Source organism: Pelodiscus sinensis, chromosome 15 (assembly GCF_049634645.1).
Source record: "Pelodiscus sinensis isolate JC-2024 chromosome 15, ASM4963464v1, whole genome shotgun sequence".
Taxonomy (NCBI): Eukaryota; Metazoa; Chordata; order Testudines; family Trionychidae; genus Pelodiscus; species Pelodiscus sinensis.
The window spans coordinates 22,407,686-22,432,575 of NC_134725.1; the positions used below are offsets into that span (position 1 = coordinate 22,407,686).

General features: G+C 51.6%; 1 protein-coding gene and 1 long non-coding RNA gene across 3 annotated transcripts in view; one reads left to right on the forward strand and one right to left on the reverse strand.

The window, feature by feature from the left end:
* GALNT9 (polypeptide N-acetylgalactosaminyltransferase 9) overlaps positions 1-24,890 on the forward strand; it is a 443,926-nt gene that overhangs the window by 241,539 nt on the left and 177,497 nt on the right. The gene's annotated exons all lie outside the window — the stretch shown is intronic.
* Positions 13,046-22,463, reverse strand: LOC142818394 (uncharacterized). The gene is made up of 3 exons (XR_012895885.1): positions 21,341-22,463; positions 20,411-20,572; positions 13,046-13,604 (listed from the first exon to the last, which is right to left on the reverse strand). It is a non-coding gene; the product is annotated as an uncharacterized LOC142818394 (long non-coding RNA).

Genomic DNA, 24,890 nt, shown 5'->3' on the forward strand with positions numbered 1-24,890 from the left:
GGGAAGTTAAGTGGCTTTCCCAAGGGAATAAAGCAAAATGTACAGACTTCTGCAAATTCAGGACATCCATCAAATGCTTATGCCTGGGTGCACACTTTGTAAGGACTGTAATTTCATTTCCCACACAGCTTAAGGTCCTGATTCACTCAGAAAAGCACTTACATGCATGACTTCAATAGGAGTTAAGCAGGCGAATAATTTCTGTTCATAATAAGGATATTTTCCTGAATCGAGTACATGGCAAACACAGTTTTAAAACTCTAGGAATTGTATTAGAGCCCAATTTTTGTGTTAATTTCTCTAGCTGACTGCTGTGTTGTGCTGTTCAGCCTATTTTATCTTATAAGCTGAAACCACAGTTACTACGTCTCTGTGGTTTTTGGAGAAGGGAGAGACATTGATTCACTGGATATCTTCATTGGCCTGTATACAGTGACTATTGTCCTATTCAAAACCAGTGTGGTAATCCCCCTCTTCAATGTGTATGGTGTACAGAGATAGCATACAGTTAGTCCACCCAGTCCCACTGTATCAGTCACATTGATACAACCAGTGGAAAGTGGTAGTGATATCTTTCCCCAACAATTTACTACCATGCATCCCTATTTAGAGTAGTAAGGCTAATTCATTCTCACTTCAAACTCCCCATGCTCTTTAACATCTTTAATCTAGTTGTAGGTTCACAGCAGTCCCCATTGGTCCCAGAATTACATCATTCATGGAGCCAGAAGGCGCCACTTTTTATAATGGGAACAATTTACCAAGGATCATTTACATTTTACATTAAGATCAGGTGTTTTCCAAAGGATCTGCTTTGGCAATTATTGTGGGGCAGTTCTATGACCTGTGTTATACAGGACATCAGATTAGGTGAACGCAATGATCCCTTCTGGCCTTGGATTCTAGGATTAATCTACAGGCCATAATTTCACCCATAATTGCCTACATCAAACTCAATACATTGTAAACATATTCTGGGAGGGGATTTTAAAGAGGGTTTGGCTAGTCTGGAGGATTTGGATAGCAAGTAATGGGGACTGAGCATTCAAATCCCATAGATGCCTTTGGAGGATCTTAACCGAAGAATTTCTGTCCCTGTATCCAGGTTGTTTCTCTTGCTGTCCTTTCTTCTCTGATGCATTTTTATGAATGTAGCTTACTTGTGGGTTTGTGTCTGAGCTGGTACCTGGTGGAGTGCAGAAAAATGGGGCAACTGTCAGACTATCTGTTGCAAGAAATTAACTAATGGAAAAGCCTATAAACATTCCACATGCCGTTTCTGTGTGCTGGTTTCACTGACATTGTGCCTTTAGGCCAAAGGTACATGATATGCCTGACCTACTGAGCCTCACAGAACAACTCACAAGTTCAGCTCCAGTTAGCTGCAGTTCAAGGTCAAACAGGACTTTAAACTACAAATAAATGTCAGGGATTACTGGAACATTGATTTCAGTGTTTTTGATTACTGACAGATCCTATGAATAAATTAGCCTTGACAGGTGCCATAAATTGTATAGACTATTGAGTATGAGCAGTATATGTTAAAGAAGGGCATGGGAGATGTTGGGGACATAGCACCCTGCAAATATGTTTATATTAAATGAGAGGTGAATTTTGATACCACATTTCAGGAGTAATATTTGGAAGAAAAGGGATCACTTTCCATTCATTTGAGATTTCTTGCCAAGATGGATGAGCACGTCTGTTTCTCAAGTAATGATTTGGTTTGGCTTGCCATGTATTATGAAGTACAAAGGAATTTATACTAACCCTTCCAAAAGCTTAGACGAGACTAGCTTACTCAGAGATCTCTGTGTTTTGAAGAGTGACCATAATTAGTTACTCGTTCTATGGAAAAGGCTGATGTTGAGTTTTAGAAGGCGTGCTTTGCATTTTTATTGTACTGCTTATAACAGACCACATGCTCCGAGAGAGGATTATTTTGCATGTCAAATATTGCTGTGAGGGGACATTTTACAGAGAAATCAACACTGATTTTCCTGCACGGTATAACTTATAGTATGTAGCTTTTTTCTATGGCTATCTGAATTGTGGAGCTAACCTCCTTCAGTCCCCATGTATAGTATTACTACTAGCAGGGCAAATCATTGCTTCATAAAACATTACTTGGTTCATATGACTATTAAATGAGCACTTGGAAAGAATATGAGAGTGTTTTCCCCCAATATTGCCATCTTATTTTTCTTGTTCTCATCAAAATCACATCCAGGTTTCAAAGAGAGTCCTAGATTTTGAGCCAAAATCCTCTAAAATCTAAATATTGCAATATTAGATTTAGTCAGCATTGCTCAGGTCTGTAACTCAGTTTCTGGGGTTGGGATTTTTTTGGGGGGACGGGGTTGGAAAATAAAATTGAAATGTACCATGCTTCATTTAAATTATTGGTCTGGGTGGGATTGGGAACGAGGGATTCAAAATGCAGGCTAGCCTACAGAGAGAGGACTGCCCCAGCCCTCTCTCATCACAGTAGCTTGGGACCATGTGACAAGTGCCTCTTCTTGGTTGCTGCAGCTCCAGTGGGCGCAGCTGGCTAGGGGTGCATGGCCCCAGCTGGGATAGGCCCAGGTGCATCTGCCCCCTGTACCCTGTCCTCCCCCCCAGCCAAAGTGAGGAATGCAGCAAACTGTGCACTTTCCCCTTGCTTCCTGATGAAGGGAAACAGCCAGCAATGTTCCTGTATTAATGGGGGGAGCTTTGCCCTCCCCCCCAAAGGGCATCTGGGATGGGAGACTTGGAGAGGGGCAGTCCCAGATTCGTAGGGTTGCACATTCAGACAGCCCCTTTTATCCAATTTGATATTTCTTTCTCAGTGCTTCTCCACCCTCCTAGTGAAATAGTTTTTCCTAATATCCAACCTGGACCTCTCCCACCACAACTTGAGACCATTGCTCCTTCTTCTGCCATCTGTCACTACTGTGAATAGCCTCTCTCCATCCTCTTTGGAACCTCCCTTCAGGAAGTTGAAGGCTGCTATCAAAACCCGCCTCACTCTTTGCTTCTGCAGACTAAACAGACCCAAGTCCCTCAGCCTCTCCTCATAAGTCATATGCTCCAGCCCCCTAATCATTTTGGTTGTCCTCCGCTGGACCCTCTCCAATGCGTCCACATCCTTTTTGTAGTGGGGGGCCCAGAACTGGACACAATACTCCAGATGTGGCCTCACCAAAGCCGAATAAAGGGGAATGATGATATCTCTGGATCTGCTGGCAATGCTCCTCTTAATGCAACCTAATATGCCATTAGCCTTCTTGGCTACAAGGGCACACTGTTGACTCATATCCAGCTTCTCATCCACAGGAACCCCCAGGTCCTTTTCTGCAGAACTACTACTTAACTGGTTGGTCCCCAGCTTGTAACTATGCTTGGGATTCTTCCGTCCCAAGTGCAGGACTCTGCACTCGTCCTTGTTGAACCTCTTCAGATTTCTTGTGGCCCAATCCTCCAGTTTGTCTAAGTCACTCTGGACCCTATCTCTGCCCTTAAGCGTACCTACCTCTCCCCCTACTGTCATCTGCAAACTTGCTGAGGGTGCAATCCATCCCCGCATCCAGGTCATTAATAAAGCTATTGAACAAAACCGGTCCTAGAACTGAACCTTGAGGCACTCCACTAGAAACCGACCGCCATCCTGACATCGAGCCGTTGATCACTACCCTCTGGGCCCAGCCTTCTAGCCATCTTTCTATCCATTTTACCGTCCATTTATCCAATCCACATTCCCTTCACTTGCTGGCAAGAATACTGTGGGAGACCGTATCAAAAGCCTTGCTAAAGTCAAGGTATATAACATCCACTGACTTTCCCATGTCCACCAAGCCAGTTTCCTCATCATAGAAGCTAATCAGATTGGTCAGGCATGACTTGCCCTTTGTGAATCCATGCTGACTATTCCTAATCACTTTCCTGTCATCCAAGTGCCTCAAAATGGATTCCTTAAGGATCCCTTCCATGATTTTTCCAGGAAAAGACTGACCAGGTAAGACTGACCGGCCTATAGTTCTCTAGATCGTCCTTCTTCCCTTTTTTGAAGATGGGCACTACATTTGCCTTTTTCCAATCATCCGGGATTTCTCCCGATCTCCACGACTTTTCAAAGATAATAGCCAAAGTCTCCTCAATGACATTTGCCAACTCCCTCAGTACACTCGGATGCATTAAGTCTGGACCCATGGATTTGTGTACGTTTAGCTTTTCTAAATAGTTCTTAACCTGTTCTTTACCCACCATGGTCTGTGAGGCTCAACCCATCTTGCGTCACTTAGCGCAGAAGTCCAGGAGCCGACCTTGTCCATGAATACAGAGGCAAAGAAATCATTGAGTACTTCAGTTTTCCCCACATCATCTGTCACTAAGTTACCTCCTTCATTCATTAGGGGCCGCACACCCTCTCTCATCACCTTCTTCTTGTTAACATGCCTGTAGAAACCTTTCTTGTTGTCCTTCACATCTTTAGCCAGTCGCAATTCCATTTGTGCTTTCGCCTTCCTGATAACCCCCCGGCATTCTCGAGCTATACATTTAAACTGCTTCCTGGTCATTTGTCCAAGTTTCCACTTTTTGTAAGCTTCCTTTTTGTGCTTAAGTTCTCCAAGGATTTCCCCTGTAAGCCAATCCGGTCTCCTACCATGTTTGCTTCTCTTGCTACGCATCGGGATGGTTTCTTTCTGTGCCTTCAATAAGGTTCTTTAAAATACTGCCAGCTGTCCTGAACTCCTTTCCTCTTCATGTTAGCATCCCAGGGGATTCTGCTTATCAGATCTCTGAGGGAGTCAAAATCTGCTTTTCTGAAGTCCAAGATGTGTATTTTACTACTCTATTTTCTTCCTTTGGTCAGGATCCTGAAATCTACCATCTCATGATCACTGCTTCCTAGGTTGTCACCCACCTCCATTTCCCCTATTAGTTCCTCCCTGTTTGTGAGCAGAAGGTCAAGGTGCTCATGGCCCCTGGTCGGATCCTTCAGCACCTGTGTCAAGAAGTTATCCCCAACATTCTCCAAAAACTTCCTGGATTGCCTGTGTACTGCCATATTGGTTTCCCAACAGATGTCAGGGTGATTAAAGTCCCCCACAAGAACCAGGGCCTGTGATCTGGAAGCTTCGCTCAGTTGTCCAAAGAAAGCCTCATCTACCTCATCCACCTCATTCGGTGGCCTGTAGCAGACACCAACCACAACATCACTGCTGTTGTTTGCGCCTTTAAACTTAACACATAGACTCTCAACAGGTTTTTCTCCCTCTTTATACTGGAGTTCAGAGCAATCGTAGTGGTCTCTTACATATAGTGCAACTCCTCCTTTTCTCCCCTGCCTGTTCTTCCTGAACAGTCTATATCCTTTCATGACAGCGCTCCAGTCATGCGAGTCATCCCACCAAGTCTCTGTTATCCCAATTAAATCATATTTCTTGGACTGGGCCAAGGCCTCCAGTTCTTCCTGTTTGTTGCCCAGGCTTCTTGCATTAGTGTACAAACACTTCAGGTAACCAGTTGATTGCCCTATCTTCTCCATTTGAAACAGGGGTCCTCCTTTCTTGCTCCTTCCTCTCTGCATTTCTTCCCAGTATCCAACTTTTCCACTCCCCTCAGGGCTTTGGTCACCGTTCCCCGACGAACCTAGTTTAACGCCCTCCTCACTAGGTTTGCAAGCCTTCCTGCAAAGATGCTCCTTCTTCTCTTGGTTAGGTGGATCCCATCTCTTCCTAACAATCCTTGTGCCTGGAACAGAGTCCCATGGTTGAAGAAACCAAAGCCATCTCTGAGACACCACCTGCACAACCACGCACTTACGTTCTCAATTCAATGATCCCTGCCCAGTCCTTTCCCTTCAACAGAGAGGATGGACGAGAACACCACTTGCGATTCAAATTCTTGGATCCTTCTTCCCAGCGCTACATAATCCGCAGTAACCTGCTTAAGGTCATTCTTGGCCATATCATTAGTTCCCACGTGGAGCAGCGATCTGAAGGTTTGATCAGCTTGGTAAGCCTCTCAGTGACTTCCTGTATGCAAGCTCCCGATAAGCAGCACACCTCTCGAGATTCCAGGTCCAGATGGCAGAGTCCAGCTCAGTCCCTCTTAGGAGGGAGTCCCTGACCACCACCACCCTTTGTTTTCTTTTGGGGGTGGTGGCTGTGGAACCCCCATCCCTAGGACTATGCATCCCATGCCTTCCAGTAGATGGTGTTCCCTTCTGGTTTCGTCCTTGTGAGGTCCCTTCCAGAGCTTTCAGCACTGCAGAGCCTGTGGAGAGAGCTTGAAAGCGATTACTTACCTCTATAGCATTGGGGGATTCCTGTGTTAGCCTTTTCCCCCTTCTAGAAGTTACATGCTGCCAGTTCTCTTCTTGGTCACGTACTGGCTCCTCTGCCTGCCATGCTTGAAGGATTAAATGCTGCCTTCTATCGAGGAAGTCTTCATCCTCTCTGATCGAGCATAGGGTCGACACTTGAGCCTCCAGTCCTCTAATTTTTTCTTCCAAAATGTCAACCAGCTTGCACTTCGTGCAGATGAAATCTATTCTTTCTTCTGGGAGGAAGACAGACATGGCACACTCTGTGCAGGTAACAGCAGCAGACCCATCACCATCCATCGCTGCTGTCCTGGAGAAGGGATTTAAAAAGAAAGGCAAGAGAACCTCGCCCCCTTCCCAACTCCCTCTCTAAACTCCCTGTTAGCACTCACCTGTTCGCAAGCTCCTTGGTCACTTGCGCACTGCCTTTTAAAGCCTTGGAGTGCCTGAAAGTCCCTCCCCCTACCAAGGCTCAGCCAATCAGCAGAGGCTTCTAGAATTCAAACTTTAATTAGAAGCCAACAGTTTCCACCTGCCAATCACAGCCACTCACAGCACCTACCAATCATAGCCAATCACAGCACAAACTCCATCAAGGGGAGGGGTAGGGAAAAGGGGAAGTGGAAAAAAAAGCCTCTCTCACAAACACAGGGGAAAACAAACAAACAAAAACAAACAAAGAACACACACCAACCCTCACTCACAAACACAAGCTCATCACTCAGCAAGAAAGCCCCAAACACAACACACACGTCCCTCAAGAGTCCTGTATCTGCTTCTCCTCTACCTGGAGAATGTTATTTTGGAATAAGGTATTCTGGAAGAGATTTTCTGGAATAGCTTATTTTGAAATAGCACATCTACACACAAAATGCTTAGCTATTTCAAAATAGTGTGTGCACACTGATTGAACACTGAATTACATTTAAGGCCACCTGGAACCAGTCAGGCAGAGCATCAGGTCAGTAGTTGCTTCATGTGGCTGCTGCTTGAGGCTATCTGAGGTTTCTGTTTAAAGGGGCCCCCCTGGACAGCCATTACTCAGGTTTCCCTTCTTGTTTGCCTACCTCTTTGAGGGACAGCCAAGCATTTTCTCTTCTTGCTCTGGTTGCCCTGCTTCAGGACACCACAGCACTCTTTGTTATGGAGCAGGAACTGCCTCTGGGCAGTCTTCAGTTCTTGCAGCTTTTTTTTTCTTCTGAAAGTCATGCAGCAGTTTCTGCAAGCTGCCTCCCAGACTCTGCAGGAAATCAACCCTCAGCCCTTGTGGCAGACCCTCCTTGGGTATGTGGGGGAACAGCTCCAGCAGCTGGAGGTCGCCCACTGTGGATTGGATGCTGTGCCCCGCTGCATCTGGCATCTGGACACCAGTGCAGACTGGTGGAACCACATCCTTCTGGAGTGCTGGGGAGACCAACAATGGCTCCAGAACTTTCAACTGAAAGACACCTTCCTCAAGCTCTGAGTGGCTCGGCCCTGCCCTGAGGAAACTGGACATGCACATGAGGCCCACCATCCCGCTCCAGAAACATGTTCCCATCGCTCTCTGGAAACTCTCTACATTGCATTGCTACTGATCCATGGGGAACCATTCAGTATGGGGAGATTGACCGTCAGGGCCCTGGTCATGCAGGTATGGCACACTTGGGCTATTGTCCCAGGAGGGGGGTGTGCCTCCGGATGCAATGGGCTTTCCTAGAGAAAGGGGGCTGAGAATGGGTGTGGTGCAAGCTCCCTCCCCGGGAGGGTTTGTTTTGTCCTTCCCTCACAAAGCCCTGCCAGGGTGTGATTGCAGAGGGTTGCTCCTGGTGAGTGGAGGGAAGAGGGACTGGGAATGGGGACCCGAAGTTTGTCTTCTTCTGCAGGTGGTAAGGGCCATCAAAAGCATCTTGCTGTGCAGAATCATCTGCCTTGCAAATATGGATGCCATCAGGGTGGGGGGCCTAAGTGCTCAACCTCTGCCCCTCACCCTGGCCTCCCCCTTCCTTTTGCACATGTTGTGCAGAAAACAGCATGCAGCCACCACATGTGGGATGTTGTGCTCCCCAATGTCCAGGCTGGTGAAGAGGCATCTAAAATGTGCCTTCAAGTGATCAAAGGCACTCTCGACCACTGTGCGGGCCCTGCCTGGTATTAAATGCCTGTCGTGAGGGGTTGAGGAGGGATAAGTGGAGGGATGGCAGTGAGGGGTGAAGCAGAAGCTCCCAGCGGGGAGGACCAGAGGAGAGTGTCACTGATCCCCCATGGAGAAGCTCTCCCTCATGGCCTCTTGGATGTGCACAGCCCCTAGATGGCAGCTTTGGGCAACTGCCCATCAGGGGCTATGCACATCTGGGAGGCCCTTAGGTAGAGTTTCTCTCTGGGGGATCAGTGACACTCTCCCCTGGTCCTCCCCCCTGGGAGCTTCTGCTTCACCCCTCACTCCCATCCCTCCACTTATCCCTCCCTTCCCCCCTTTCCTGATGAAAAAAGACACTTTTTTTTGAAAAGCTAAACACTCTGTTTTACATAACTGTAGGATCAAAGAGACTGGGGAAAGAATCTGAGAAAGGGAAGGACAAAAGGGTGGAAGAAGGGGGGGGGTGAAAACCTTGGAGGAGGGAGCTGGAAGGGGGAATAAGGAGCAGGATAGGCTCAGGGCTTGGGCTGGGAGTAACTCCAGGATGTATGGATCCCACTGCCATGAGTGCAGAGGCCTCCGCATCCATGGGGGATGGGGAAGTGTGGAGGGAGAAGTGGGAGGGGAAGAGGGAGTGAAAGGAGGAACGACAGCAGGAGATGGAGCAGAGGCTGGAGCGGGAAAAGGCAGCATGCTCTGCACAAGGGTGTGCACATCATCGCACAGGGAGTGGCCCTGCGCAAGCAGCTTCTGCCAACTCTCCCACTATAGCTTCAAGTCCTCCTCCACGTAACCCTGCATAGTTTGATGCAGGGCCTGAGTGCCACCAGGCGGTGCCTCTGGTATTTGTCCATCATATGGGTCCACCAGCCAAAGCCTCGGGTCCGGGAGGCTGTCCCAGGTGGTGTGAACAGCCCTCCACTTGCAGCTGGTCCTGCTGTAGAGAACAAAGAGAGATGGTCAGTCGTCCCAGGGGACACAGTGCCTGAAGCCTAGGCTCATCTGCGAGCCAAGAGCAACAGTTCTTGGCTCTGTCACAGGCCATGTGCACTCTGGCCAATGGCCCCAAATGGCCCCAGGAGTGGGGGCTGACAGGAAACTGTGGGCATGCCTATGTGCTGTGTGAGGGATTGCTGAGTGTGTATATATGTCAATGTCCCCTGACTCGTTTTTGAGGAGGTATGTGGAGGGAGGGTGTCCCAATAGTGTCCCACCCCGGGGTCAGGAGCATAATATGCCTCTCCAGACACCCTGTGCCCAAGAGGTCAAGGGTCCTCTGTGTCAGCCTCCTAGGGCCATGTGCTTCCATGTGCACAGGTTGCTGTGTGACCCATGGCCAGCAAGGGCCAAGCATGGAACTCCCAGCTCCCCCCACCCGGCAATCACCTCCACTCCCTGTATGAAGGGAAAGTGATGGCACTCATGTGATGTACCTTCTCCGGTCTCCAACGATGCCAAGGAAACGACCACAGGGAGGCTTTGGGGCTCCTGGGTCAGCTGCATGCTGAGGCTGTCCTTGTCCAGGTCCTGGTCCTCCTCCTCCTCATTGCTGCCATCCCCCACCCTCATGAGGATGACAATGGACGTCTCCAGCCCAGAGTCTATAACTAGGGGAAGGGAAGGGACTCCCCCTCCCCCCAGGGTATGATCCAGGTCATTAAAATAAGGACAGCTGCTCCAGATCAGGAGCTGCCCTCCTTGGCCCTGGAATAAGCCTGGCAGAACTCTTTCACCCTCATCCGCACCTGTTCTTGGGTATGGATGTGGCCTTTAGTTGCCAGGCTGTCTGCCATCTGGCCATAGATGTCTGCATTCCAGCATCTGGTGTGGAGGTCTTGGGGATTGGTCTCATTGCCCCAAACCCCAGTAATGTCCAGGATCTCCACACCAGACCAGGAAGGCGCACGTCTCTTGTAGCCCCTGGCAGGCTCCTGGGAGCTGTCTGAATGCTCTCTGGGAGCAGAGGAGGGCTGCATGGCAGCATAAGACTGGCTCATTTCAAGGCCTAATTGCAGTCAGGGGTAGCTGCAGGGTGGCTCAGGGCTATTGGGCCTGCTCCCAGAGCCACAAACCCTATCTGCAGAGTCTGCAGCTTTAAGGGTTCCGGGGAGGAGGGCATGGAGTTCTCCTGTGAGTGGACAGAGCAGCCATCAGGGCACCCTGGAAAGGGATAGAGGCCCCCTATTTCATAATAGCCCCTATTGCCTGTCTATACAGCTTCTATTTCAAAATATCTATTTTGTAATAGGTGCTATTCCTTGTAGGAGGAGGTTTACAGAACTCAAAATAAGCCATCCGCTATTTTGTAATTATTTCGAAATAGTGGTTTTGATGTGTAGGCACTCACAAAGTTATTTCAGAATAGCAGCCATTATTCCAAAATAACTTTGCTGTGTAGACATATCCTCTAAGATTTTCTATCCATGAGTGCAGTGAGTTTTGCCTTGTGCATGTCAAGGTCATGTGCACTTGTTTCGATGTGTGCCACCGTGGCACGCACCAGTTATTAAAAAGTATTAAATTGCATACCATTATGCCTAACAAGGCAAGGTTTTTTATTATAAAGGACAACAGAATATTTAGGAAGCTGAGGTCTAAGCAAAGACCAAATTCAATTCACTCATGCTACGTCTCCACTATAGGCTTCTTGCACAAGAAGACTTTTGCACAAGAGCGCGTCCACACTATTGGATGCTCTCCCACATATAAAAGCCACCCGGAACTGGTTCTAGCTGGGCTTGAGGTCATCAGTCGCTCTTGAATGCTGTTGCCGGAGTCCTCCAGAGACGCGTGCTTAAAGGGACCCCCCCAGACAGCTGCTTCTCTGTTTCTGCTACCTGCTTGCTAGCCTCTTTGGCAAATCTAAGCTTCAGCAGTGCCTGCTGTTTGCCCTTTGCTTTTTTGGGGATGACACAGCTTTTTGCCTTTTGGTTTGCCATGGAGCCTGAGCTTCCCCTCAGCATGCGATGGCTCCACACAGCCATGCTGCAGTTTCTGCAGCATTTGATCCCAGCAGCCTACTTGTTGTAGTTGTATGTGGACACTGAACTCCTCCTCATGTCTCTCTGAGTAGCTGCAGCTGCTCCGGTCTGGCTGCCACACACCACCGTACTCAGGAGTGTCAGAAGGCTGGAGATCAGTTCGGAGAGGTGGGACTGGCTGATCATGGAGCAGTGGGATGACCAGCAGTGACTGCACAACTTTTGCATGCATGAGGCCACCTTCCTCAAGCTCTATGCCTGGCTCACACCAGCCCTCCGGCCCACTATCCCTGCGACACCCACCTGCAGCCCACTATCCCTGTCCAGAAGTACGTCACTATTGCCCTCTGGAAGCTGACCACCCCAGACAGCTACCAGTCAGTGACCAGCCAGTTTGGGGTTTGGAATTCCACCACGGGGGCCATCCTGATGCAGGTAAGGAGCTTGCGGGCTGCAGTCCCTGCCTGGGGGGGTGAACTGGGGGTGGGGAGAAAGGGTTGGCCCTGGGGGCTTGTCCCACCCTCACAAGCCCTGCTGCTGGAGGAGGGGGGGCCCACAGGCTCATAGGGGGTGGCTGCTGGGAGGTTGGGGGGTAGAGGAAGGATGGGGATGTGCACCTCCCAACAGATCATGCAACCCCTCTAGACCTCTCTGTTCTCTGTGTTTCTTTGACTTTTTCTGCAGGTCAGCTGGGCCATCAGCTCCCTGCTGCTGTGCAGAGTCCTCTGGCTTCAAGACCTGGATGCAACGATGGGCAGATTTGCTGTCCTGGGGTTCCCCAACTGCAGGGGAGCCATTGACGGTGCGCACATCCTCATCTGGCCCCCAGAACAACAAGCAGCTCAATTCATCAACCACAAGGGCTACTTCTCAGTAGTCCAGTAGGCCCTGGCGGACCACCAGAGCCACTTTACAGAAATTTTTGTGGAGTGGTTGGGTAAGGCACATGATGCTCAAGTGTTCAGGAATTCCAGCCTGTGCACCAGCCTGGAGATGGGCACCTTTTTTCTCCACCGGGATTTTGCAGTGGGTGAGCACAACATGGCAGTGTGCGTAGTTGGGGATGCGACCTACCCACTCATTCCCTGGCTAATGAAACCCTACACCAGGCACCTGGATCCCAGCAAGAATCTGTTCAATGCCCACCTCAACAGAGCCCAGAAGCAGGTGGAATGTGCCTTCGGAAGTCTCAAGGGATGGTTCTGCTGCCTTCTCACCTGCCTGGATGCCAGGGAGCATAATATCTCTGAGGTGGTGGCAGAGTGCTGTGTGCTCCACAATATTGTGGAGCACAAGGGGGAGGCCTTCCTCCCGGGGTGACAGAGGCTGGCCACAAGATGCTGGCCACAAGGGTTGTGCATTTTCAGTCGCCACCTGCCAGGCCCATCAGTTGGGGATGTGCATCCGGGAAGCCTTTCTGGAAAGGTTCTCTGAGGTCCCCCCAGTAACTGTCCCCAGGGCCTCCCCAACAAGGGCATCTGCCTTTCTGCCTTTTTCTGTTCCCCCTCGCACTCCTTCCCCTTGCCTCTTTCCTGACCTCCCAATAAACACACCTGTTTGATTTGAAAACAAAATAAGTCTTTTTTTATTCAACATCAAGAGAAGGAGAGCAGGGGGAGGAAGGATGTCTGAACTGGGAGGGGGGCTGTCTGGACTGGGAGGGGTAGTGGGATGGGCTGCTTTGCCATCTTGGATGTGGGCATGTGTTCAGGGTTGGGTAGGTCTGCGTACCTCAATGGGTTGGGCAGGAGAGGTATCTGCAACTGGGCCAGGGTTGTCAGTAGGGGCAGGAGGAGGGGCCATAGGCATCACTTGGGAAGGGAGGATGGGCATTGAGAAGGGAGGGAGCAGAGGCATGGCATGGGGAGGGAGGAGAGACATAGCAGGGTGGGCAATGGCCATAGGAGGTGGGCAGGAGGGTGGAAGGCAGGAGCAGCGGCATCGGGCGAGTGTTCCCCCATGCGGGACAGGATGTTACAGGCATCGCAACATGACATCATCTCAGTCCACGCACACTCCTGCCATTCTAGATCGGCATTGAGCCTGCGCGACAGGGTGTTATGAATGTCACGCATGATGCCGATGCATTGCTGCATGAGATCCTCCACCACTCTGGTCCATCTGTGGCTCCCTTGGATTCTGGCAGGTGGCTGCAGTGCTGGTGTGGTTCAGTCCTCCATCCTGATTGGTATGGCTGTGGAGAACACAGAAAAGGAAGAGGCCGTCTGTCCTCCCTGCACACACATTCCTGAGGCCGTGCCCTCCTATGTGAGCCATGACCACATCAGTCCACAGCCAGAGAGAAGGAGATGTTACAGGGGCCCCGATGGGACCTGAGGACTGTGCTGTCCTCTCCCTTTCCCCCGACACACACACACCATGGCCAGGCAGGCAAGGGAAGTATACGGCCCCTGATGAGCAGCAGGAGCCACCATGAACAGCCTGCCCCTTCCTGGGGTCTACATACATAGCTGCGGCTCATTGGGCTATCTGAGGGAGCAGCTGCTGACTCAGAGGTCCAGGCATGCCCGTGTGCAGCACTCCAGGATGTGTGTGGGGTCATACCTGTGCACTTGCAGCTAGCCTGCTTGCAGCTGGCTACACCACCTCCCCTCTGGGGGCAGGACTTGTGTGGCCACACACGAGGCTGGCAGCAGTCTCCAGGGCACATTGAGGGGCTGGCTGCTGTGGTCATGTGCCACATCTTCCTGCTGCACATGATTGCACATTCCCAGACTGCAGCAGCATGTGCTAACCTAGCAGCCCATGCAACACTGTGTCCTCCGCCCCCTGTGTGGCCACCTCACTCACCCTGTGTGTGTGTGCCAATGTACCTGAAGCTCCCTCCCAAATTTCCTTGGAGGCCTGGGAGATGTCCAGGCTGGTAGGGACTGACTCCAAGGACTGGGTGATGGTCCCACTGTCTTGGTCATCTTCCTCCTCCTCCATTGGGAGCTGGAGGTGCCCCTCTGTGTCCTCCGGGTCGGGGACAGGCTCTGGGCACTGGACTACCAGCTGTTCCAGGTCAGTCTACCACAATGGAGGGGGAAGAGGGTTCCCTTCCCCCACAAGGAGCTGATGGAGCTCCATATAGTAGGGGCAGGTGTAGGGTCCTGCCCCTGAGCACATCTTGTACTTCCTGGCCTTGACGAATCCCTGACAAAGCTCCTTTACCGTTCCCTAGTCTTGCTTCAGGGTCCGGGCAGTGTGACCTCACTTCTCCAGAGATACAATGTGGGAATAGATCTCTGCATTGCAGTGCATGGCCCAGGTAGCCAGCAGTGACTCTTCTTCACCCCACAACTCCAGGAGGGTGGAGATTTCAGGGCCTCTCCAGCTGGGGGAATGCCTTTTCGTCCCAGTATGGGGGTCCTGTGACCAGTGTGGCTGGTTTCTAGAAGGGTCAGGGGGGTCTTAGGGAGCTTGGAGGGAGGTCATTTGTGGCTGAAGCTGTGTTGTCATGAAGGCACCTGCTCTGGGCAAACTTCTAGCCACAAGGCTTGTACAGGGTGCCTACAGCTTTAAAGGCGGCCAGCAAACAGAAACAATAGAGTTCTGATTGACTTGTCTGGAATGGCACAGAGGTCACCATTTTTTTCCCCTAGAGGCCAACTCTGTTGCAAAAACACCTCCAGTGCATCCACACTTGCCTTTTTGTGCAAGAGCAATAGCAGCAAAAAGGGAGTTGTGTCTCGTAGAAGGAGGTTTACCTACACCACAAAAAGCCCTCTGTTCTGCCATTTTACAGTATTTCCTTGTGCAAAAATGCACGAGGTGTGGACACTCCCCAGGTTTTTGCACAAAAACCTTGTAGTGTAGATGTAACCTCAAAGTAAAAGTTGCAGTCAGAATACAAAACAGAAAGGCCACTATCCACTCTTTCCATTTCTTTGCTTTACAATTGAGGTTTAAATTATCCACCCAGCAAAGCTTCAAAGTTTAACTTTAAGCACATGAATAGTGAAACCTATTGGTATTATTGGGACAACTCATGGTTAACACTAAATGCTACAGACATGGTTAAGTATCCCAGTCAGCAGTCCGTTGTAATTGGACCCAGACTTGGGATTTCACTTGCATCCATATCAGCACTGAGGTTCAGAAATTAAGATTCAAAACTTAGGTTAGGCTGTATCAAACTTCCAAAAACCTATCACCTAGTTCATTCTGTCACCCGAACATACTCCTTCTCAGAACCTCTTGGGACATCACAGGATCAGTCTGTGCCCAGGCGGACTCTGTGCCATAATTCTGTAACAGTAAGTGGATAGTGATCCCTACCATGTGATCTCATTAACTTTTGTAACCCTGTCTAAAGATATGCAACTAAAGGCAAGAAACATTGTGCAATACCCCTGCTGCAGGACAGGGTTTAGTGTTTTGCAATGTTGTTATAGCCATATTGATTCTGGGGTATGAGACAAAAGGCAGGTGAGGCAGAATCTTTTGCTCTATGCGCTTCTGTTGGTGGAAAGTACAGCTTCTTCAAATTGACCCTCAACTGCCAATGTCTTCTAAAGTCATCTCCTACAACATGCATTACCCTGATATGTAATATTCCATTCCAGTTTTTATTTAGCTCAGACACTCCCAATTGCCTTCCCCATACCAGTAAGATTGTACCTTCCACCAACATAATGTATCTCACCTACCTTGTATCTCTCAGGGTATGTCTACACTAGCTCGTTAATTCGAGCTAGGTAGGCAAATCAGGCAACCGGAGTTGCAAATGAAGCCTGGGATTTAAATATCCCAGGCTTTATTTGCATGTTCCTGTCTGGCCGCCATTTTTAAATCCTCCTTAGTTCAAACGAACTGCCCACGGCTACATGCGGCAGTTTAAAGTTAATCTGAACTAAATCCTTAGTTTGGATTAACTGTTACACCTCATTCCACAAGGAATTCCAGCTACAGGTCCCTTCCTGGTAGATTAGCCAAGTGTGACTTGTCACACGGCCCTCAGCCACAGCTGAAGCAGCAGTAGAGTCAATTGCTGCTTGGAAACCTTTTCGAATGACAGGGGAAAATCTCTCTTCTGCCAAGACACTGCAATGTTTAATTGAGCCCCCTCTCCTACACAAACAGGCTGCGTGAGTCAAGGGTAGAGGTAGCAGTCTCTCCCCAAGTTCCAACCGTGGCAGAAGCCTGGTTTATACTGGTAAACCCCTTCAAAACTGCTCATGGTTCCCGCAACAGGCTTTGGACTCTGAAGACCAGTAGTCTAGAAGAAGTTTAACAGGACTGATCTTCAGCGAGGAATATGAGTGAACAAGAATTTCCCCAGAGAATTACATTAATGTTGTTAATCTTAGGTCCTTCCTCATCATCCTACCACCTCTGTAGTCCAGTTACTTCAGCATCATGAAAAATCTGTTCTTGGACAGCATTATTGTTTTTACAGATTGTATATCCCATTGTCAGGGCAGAATTTCACTTCCATTAGCTGTCCATGCCATTGGAGATCATGAGGTGATGGCAAAGGAAGTTCCTGAAACAGCAGGAGCAGCGTCCCTAACTGCCACTGAAACAGCCTCCCCGGCCCTGCACCCTGGCTCCAGGGGGAGGAAAAGGGGACAGGGCAGCTACCATCCACCATGCAGCCCAGCCAGAACCCATCATACCATCACTCAGCTTCCGTTCCAGCAGGTGGTGAGTGCTGCTGCATGGCTCTGCAAATGAGGCAGGCGGGCCTGCTAGATGCTGTGGGATCAGTAAGATCTATTGCAAGATTGGTAGGTCTTTTTGGATCATGAGACCCAACAGACCAGTGGTATTAGGAGTATCTCTTCCTTTAGGTAATGATGAGAAAGAGGCTACATGACCCTTTACAAATTCTTTTAAGTACTGCCTACATTACTGTGTAGGTGTCAAGTAAATTCAAGATATCTATTAGAAAATATCACATTCAGTGAAAAGAATCTGTTCAAGAAATCTAGACCTACATTTTCGAGTGTCCACTACTTAAGATCACCTCAGGTGTTAAGTGCCCAACTTGAGGCTCATGAGGCCTATTTTTCAGAGGAGTTAAGCACCAGTCATTACCAGTGAAGACCAAGAGTCTCTGGTAATCATGCTCGGGTGTTACAAGTTGGATACCCAACCACTGAGGTATCCACATAGTAAAAATGTTTGAAAACTTTGGACTATATCCCCAGATGACATAAATTGGTCCATTTCCATTAAGTCCTAGAAATGTTAGTCCTTAGAATTTTATTCCTACGTGTAGCAGTGCCATGGACTTGCAACTATTTCCTAGTTTATGACTTTTATTTGGGTGGTTTAGACTGACAGACAGTATGGCTTTTCTTATCAATCCCTTTTTTGCACATTTTTTGGGAAGTTGCAAGTTGCAGAAAGTAAAATTTAGAAAGCCAAATTCAGAGGCAGCCTTATGGCAATCCATTCTCAGCAGTAGCTGGGTACATTTCTGCAAGGCTTCATAATCTGTCTTTTCACTCAGTCATCCCCATTTAGAAGCAAAAATAAGTGATTACTAAGGATAGTATAGTTTACTCTTTTTTGGGGGGGGGGGGGGTCCATTCATAAAGATCCAGTGTCTTTTCAGTCACTTAGGGTATGTTCCATGAGGAGTAACGGTAGCTCGGAATAGGAAGCCTAATCCGAACTACCTAATTCGTGCCGCGTGTAGCCGCGGGCACGGAGTCCAAACTAGCGGACATTTAAAAATGGTGGCACCTGGCAATATGCAAATGAAGCCCGGGAAATTCAAATCCCGGGCTTCATTTGCAACTCCGGTTGCCTACATTAACCACCCTAGTTCGAACTAGGGTGGTAGTTTAGACATACCCTTACAGAGGTGGCAATGAAATGCCACTACAGTATAATAATCTGGGTTTAAAACTCCTTCTTCTACATATTTGAATTAATATGGACAACATGCTGTGCTTAATTCCTGAAGCACCACTTCCTGTCATTTCTACAGAAGTGATAACTACCATGTGAAGACTGCCGAGCCCTTCTAATTTATTAACATGTTTCGTGGGCTTATAAAAAGCAAATAACTCTTGGAGCACCAATCCTTCCATAGGCAAGAAAGCAGATAAGGAAAGGAGAAGGAAACCAGAGGAATTCATCTTTATAACTTTACATTTTATCAATGAGTAAAGGTATAGACAACAGAAGAAAATCTGAAGCAACCGAAAGTAAGAAAAAGGGGTAACCACTGTGGCTATCTAAAGTCAAAGCATTTCCTTAAAGGAAGAAAACTAAAGAGATCTTTTTTTTGGTAGTGCAAACTACTTTAGGAGGTATTTCAAGCCACCCCTTAGATGTGATGTAGTAAATTAAATTTAATATCCCTAGTAATTACACCAATCAACTAATCTACTAGTCGATGGATTTTCAATAAGCAGGGAGCTGGGAGCTAACCCCACTGCGGCTCTGCCTTTTAAATGGATTAAGAGCTGACAAGTTCCTAACCCATTTAAAAGGCTAAAGTCATCAGGAGGGACCCAGTGCAACCTGGGACAGCTGATTCCCAGTTCACACTGGGTCCATCCTGCTGGCTCTTATAACTCTACCGTCACCTACCCCACCGTCCCCATGGATCATGTGGGACAAGGTCACCCTCCTATGCGATAGCAGGGCCCCATCCTGGGTTTAATCTTCGCTCCCGTGCATTGGGGGCGGGCATGCGTGCCCCTGTGGGCAAAGCATATCTGGCAGTGACCCGCCACCCTGGGAGCCATTAGACCTTACGGCAGCTCTCAAAGTATAAGTTCTGATCCAGCGCCTCCTCTTTGGCAAGTTCCTCCATGTCCGTAGCCCAACACTGGGCTGTAGCCCTAGTAGTCTTTGTCTCTGGGTGGGACTAAGCCTGACCCAGCCTGCAGTCCAGTCACTTGTGGGGTATGGGAACGCGAGCCCTCCCACTCAACCGAGTTCCAGCCCAGGACCCTAAAGGGTAGAGCCCTGTGGTCTTACCCAAATGGTGAGTGTCAAAGCAGCACCCACCACCCCCTCAGGGAATCGTCTGCAGTGATTCTCCATCCTGGGCTTCTTCCTACACAGTCTACATGCTTTGGTGGTGTTCGCCACCTGCCAGCCCCGTCATGGAGCTTACCCAACGAGGCTGGCGTCAGGGTCTCTGGGGCACGGGTGGTGGTGTCGCCCTCTGCAGGGGTTCCCCTGGCAGTCGCATAGTCTCCTTGCTGGCCTCAGGCTCCCCTTCCCAGGGGTCAACCTTCTGGGCTTCCTCTGTCTGCCCCTGCAGGCCCGCTGGAGTTGGAGATGCTCCCCCTGCTACCCGCCTGGGGTCCTCCTCTCCCAGCACTACGGCCTGCCTCCTCCTAGGGCCGCCAGCATTTGGGCCTTCCTCTTCCCACTCAGCCCCGTCTCTGACTCTCTCTCGCCCTCCGTGTCCTTGGTCCCTCCCTCCTCCCCCAGCAGCTCCAGAACCACATTTAAAATCCCTGTGGGACCACCGGAGCATGCAGAACAGCACTGGGGAGCGCCGGGCGGCACATCCGCTGATGTCAGCATGCCAGTGTCTTTGCACCACTGAGAGGGGATGGGCTCTCCCCATCACATCCACATTTTAGTAATGAGTAAAGGCGGAGACAACAGAAGAAAATCTGAAGTAGCTGAGCATAAGAAAAAGAGGTAACCACTGTGGCTATCTTGGGAATCAGCTGTCCCTGCTCATGCTGGGTCCCTCTTGCTGCACTTTAGCCTTTTAAATGGATTGAGAGCCTATTAGCTCTTAATACATTTAAAAAGCAGAGACAAATCTGGGACTAGACATGAGCTGGGAATCACCTGATTCCTGGATCACACCTGGTCCCTGCTATCCCTTGATAGATGCAACAAAGGGGCGGAGAGGGGGACAGAAGCGACTAGTTGACTAGTCCCTCAACTATAAGCTGCTGTTTATCAGATAGTCACTTACATCTCTAGTAATTATAAAACTAAATAATGAAGTTGGATCCATGAGCTTACTAGAGACGATACAGTAAATCTTTTAGCATGTAGTATGTTTACCTGCTTAAATTGTGGCACACAACCAAATGGAGTATGCTAGTGGAGAATTTAGAGTTAGTGCTCAGTTTCATTTTTGGGGGCTCTCCTGGAGATCCATCCAAGAAAAAGAACATTCACTCTTCCTGCCCCTTCATGTTTCACTCGTTTTTATTTATCCTCCTCCTATATTATAGGTAATAAGATGTAAATTAAGATAAAGTGAGGTACCTTGATTGTTTTTGTAGTTTAACTTTTTTCCAAGGACCACTTGAAAAGGCAGGTTAAAAATTACCTTTTCAGTTTGACACTGATGACTCAACATGTCCTCTTAGAGGTAGTCCCTGTAGGCTGGTAGGCCTCCCAGAGGGGTTCCTCCGCCTCCGGGCAGCCAGTCCACCTCACTATAGGGGGTAAATAGTCCCACTCCTGGCCTTACTCCATGTCGGGGCAAGAGGCAATGAGTTCGAGTGCCCAGCCTTACTTCAGGTCCAGGTCACAAGGAGGAAGTCCCATATAATCCCAAGGCCCTGCCAGGGCCAGCTACAAAGGCAGACAGTACCTAAGCCCTGGCCCTGGAGCAGAGCGGGGTAGCAAACACAGTAAATAAGGCCTAAACCTGGTCCCAGCTGGGCAACAATCATCATAGCAGTTCACATGGGAGGAGACCAGACCCTGGTTCAGGGTGTGGCTTCAAACACACAGGTTTGGGGATCTCCTTGTTCAGGGGGGAGAAAGGCTGGTCACCTGCAGTGGTGGGGAGGGGGAGACTGCCACCCAATGGGAAGGTGGGGGGGGATGCAGGCCCTTCCGCTCCACTGCGCCCCGGCCCAGGATGCAGCCAAGCAGCTGCTACTGGCTCAGCAAGGGCTCCAGCCCACAACGTGCTGACCTAGGGCTGCTCTCAGCCCATACTACCCCCTGGCTACTTCTCATCTCCCCCTCCACGGGCACCTGTGTCTCCCGCAGGTCAGCCAGGGAGTCAAGGGTGGTGTCTTCCCAGCAGAGTTGGGGTGGCCCAATCCAGGCCTCAGTGGGTTGGGGCTCTGTAGCGTCCAGCTGGTTCACAAGATCCCAGAGCTCAGGCAGGCATCAGTGTTCGAGCAGGTCCTCTGGCTCAGGCAAGCCCTCAGGGTCCCTGGGAGTCGGCAGGTCCTCTGGCTCAGGCAAGTCCTCAGGGTCCCTGGGAGTCGGCAGGTCCTCTGGCTCAGGCAAGTCCTCAGGGTCCCTGGGAGTCGGCAGGTCCTCTGGCTCAGGCAAGCCCTCAGGGTCCCTGGGAGTCGGCAGGTCCTCTGGCTCAGGCAAGCCCTCAGGGTCCCTGGGAGTCGGCAGGTCCTCTGGCTCTGGCAAGTCCTCAGGGTCCCTGGGAGTCAGCAGGTCCTCTGGCTCAGGCAAGTCCTCAGAACATCCAGGCACCAGCAGTGCCTCTGGGTCACTCTTCAGGCCAGGCAGGGAGGTCTTCACCAGCCTCATGGAAGGAGGCTGTGGGAGACTCAGGCCAGGGCTCAGCCTCATCAGCTAGGAGCTCTGGCCAGGCTTCTATCTTCCTCAGAGGCTGGGCTCTGACTGAGTTCCCTGGCAGAGTTCTTATAGTCCTAGCCACGCCCCTTGGCTTCCTGTCAAGTGAGTGGGTGGAGCTAGGCTGTGCCCAAAATGGCTCCCGGAGGGGTTCCTCTGCCTCTGGCTCAGCAGGTAGCCACTCAGTGCCCCACTATACTCCAGAGATGGAGGAGAGGCAGCAAGGTGCAGGGGCTGCCCTCTTCCTTCTCCCCCCCCCCGCTGGTTCCTGCTCCTGCACCAGCCGGAGCCCTCCCCAGCCACCTGCCTGCCTGCTCCTCCTGGAGAACTCTGCTGCTGCTGCTCCGGCCTACCACCACAGCCACCTGCTGCTGTAGCTGCCACTGCTGCCTGTGGAGAGAGGGGGGGGCCTGCTGGCTACCCCCCTCTCCGCTCCCCTGCTCCAGAGGAAAAGGACTCCATTGCCAGCACTCACCACCTGGAGGCCCTCCTCACCTGGCGGCTGCTGCCACCCTACCGCCTGCACCCCACCGAGAGGAAGAGGATAAGATCACCATTTGGACTGTGAAGGGGGTTTGTCTTTAAGAACTGAGTTTTTTTCCATCTGCTCTCGGGATGGTGGTGGACTGAGACACTGAGAGGGAGGCTGGGGGAGAGGCGCAGAGCTCTCCCCCTGGTCCAGAGGGCCCCCCCATTCCACCACCCCCCACAACCCCTTCCACCAACCCGTTCACCATTTGGACTCGCCACTTGGTGGGGCCAGCTGTCACCCCACTGCAGCAGCGGGCAAGGACTGTTCCCCCCTTCCTCCCACAAGCGCTCGTGGGTGTGCTCCCACCACCCCACCCCTCCTTGGACTCGGCCCCCCTCCCTCACTAGTGTATGGTTGGGGGGCCTCTTCATCCCTGCTCCCCCCTGCAGAAGCCTCGCCCACCCCGCCCTGTTAGCCAGCTTTCCTTCTCTCTCCCCTCCTAAGTTTGCTGCTCCACCCTGCCCAGCCTAGAGTTTGTTTGTTGACCACCTGCCCCACCTGAGCTTAGCACAGCCCCTCCTGCCCCGCCCTGCCTTTGTCCCTCCTACTATAGTGTGTCCCGCCCTCCAATCCCTGTTTGTTTAGCTCCGCCCGTGTTTGCCCACCATTATTCTTTCCCCGCGCCCCCCCCCCCCCCGTAGCTCCCTGCCCCCACCCAGCATATCTAGTCCTCGCCCTGAGCGGTTTCTACCCCTTTCCTTCCCCCCATTTTAGTTAGCCCTCGTTGCACATTGCACCCCCCCATTTGATGTTCTCGTAGCCCCCCCCCCTTGTTTCGTACCCCAGTGCAGCTGGAGGAGCTGGCCCCCGCCCTGTACCCGTTACATTGCCCCCTGTCTGCCCTGCCAGCACCCTCCTCCTCCGCCTCCAGCCTTGCAGGGAGGAGTGGTTGCTGGCCCCTCAGTTCCCCTGTTTATATCCCGCCCTTTTTGGTTCCCTCCCTCCCAGCAACTAGTCGGCCGGAGGGAGTGGTTGCCCCCCCCTTCCTCTTCTCCCCTTCCCTCCCAATCATATGCCCCCCCCACCCTCCCCTTCCCTTGCGTGCCCCTGCCCCTGTACTAGCGCCCTCCTCCTCTGCTACAGCCTCAGCAGGGAGGTGAGGCTGCTAACCCCCCCACTCATATCTTCAGTTGCCCTCCCCAGAACCAGTGCCCTCCCTTTTCCCCACCCTTTCCCTCACGGACACCCTCCTCCCTTGCCTGTTGTCTGGTGGGGAGGAGTGGTTAACCCTTGTCCCCCCTCTTGTCATCTGTGCCTCCTTCCTCCCCCCTTCCATGATGGAGGAAGTCCCTGCCTCTGGTGTTCCCACACTCCCTTTGTTACCACCGGACCCAACAACTGCTGCGGCTGACCTCCCGACCCCAAGCCCGACCTCCGCCGCTGCCACGGCTGCCACTCCCTCAGATCCGGGAGCAACCACCACCTCAGCCGGAAAAAAGGGCGGGGGGAAGAAAAAGGGCAAAGGCCCGGCCCCGAAGGCCAAATCCATCACGGCCAAAGCTGCTCCGCCCCCCCGCAGCCCTATCATCTACCGCAGCCCCTCCTTCCCCTGCTGTTCCCTCCACCAACTCTGGGGGTGACCCAACCAAGGCCCCCAGAGCGTATGCCCAGGTGGCCGCTGCCGCCGCCTCACCTGCCTCGTCATCAGCCCTGACTGCTGCCTCCAGCTCCATCCCTGGTGGCCGGGGCCCCTTTCCCACCATGACCAGGAGGCACGGCGTCCGTTGCCTCCTGGTAGCCGCCTCGCCCCACATGGAAACGTACGTGCGGGCGTTGGCGAGGGTGGTGGAGGCCTCGGCTGTGGTGGCGGCCTCCAAAATGTACGGCAAGGCAGTGTTCTTCCTTGCCTCGGAGGCCACCGCCCAGGAGGCGGTGGAGAGGGGCCTGGTGGTGGGGGGCGTGCACGTGCCCCTCGAACCACTGGAGGACCTGGGCATACGGGTGGTCCTCACCTCCGTCCCGCCCTTCCTCCCTAATGCCGCCCTACTGCCCTCCCTCTCCACTCTGGGGAAACCCATTTCAACAATCAGCCCTCTCCCGTTGGGCTGCAAGGACCCTGCCCTCCACCACGTCCTGTCCTTCCGCCGGCAGGTACAGCTGCAGCTGCTGCCGGCGGCGCGTGGCGGGGAGGCGCTCGAGGGGTCCTTCCTGGTGCTCTACCAGGGGGCCCACTACCGAATCCACTATTCCTCGGGGGAGATCCGGTGCTTCCTCTGCCGGGCGATGGAGCACGTCTGGAGGGACTGTCCCTTGGCCCGGTCGGAGGAGGCGTCCGGGCCCCCCGGGGCCTGTAAGGGCGCCGGGCCCCCTGGTAGTCCGGGCTCCGCGGCCGCCCCTCCTCCAACTGACGGCCCTGCTCGGGAGCCAGAGGCGCCCCCTCTGGTGTGCCCGAGCGGGCAGGCGGGCCCCACCTCTATTTGATCAGTCACTGCGGGGCCCGAGGAGGAGAGGGTG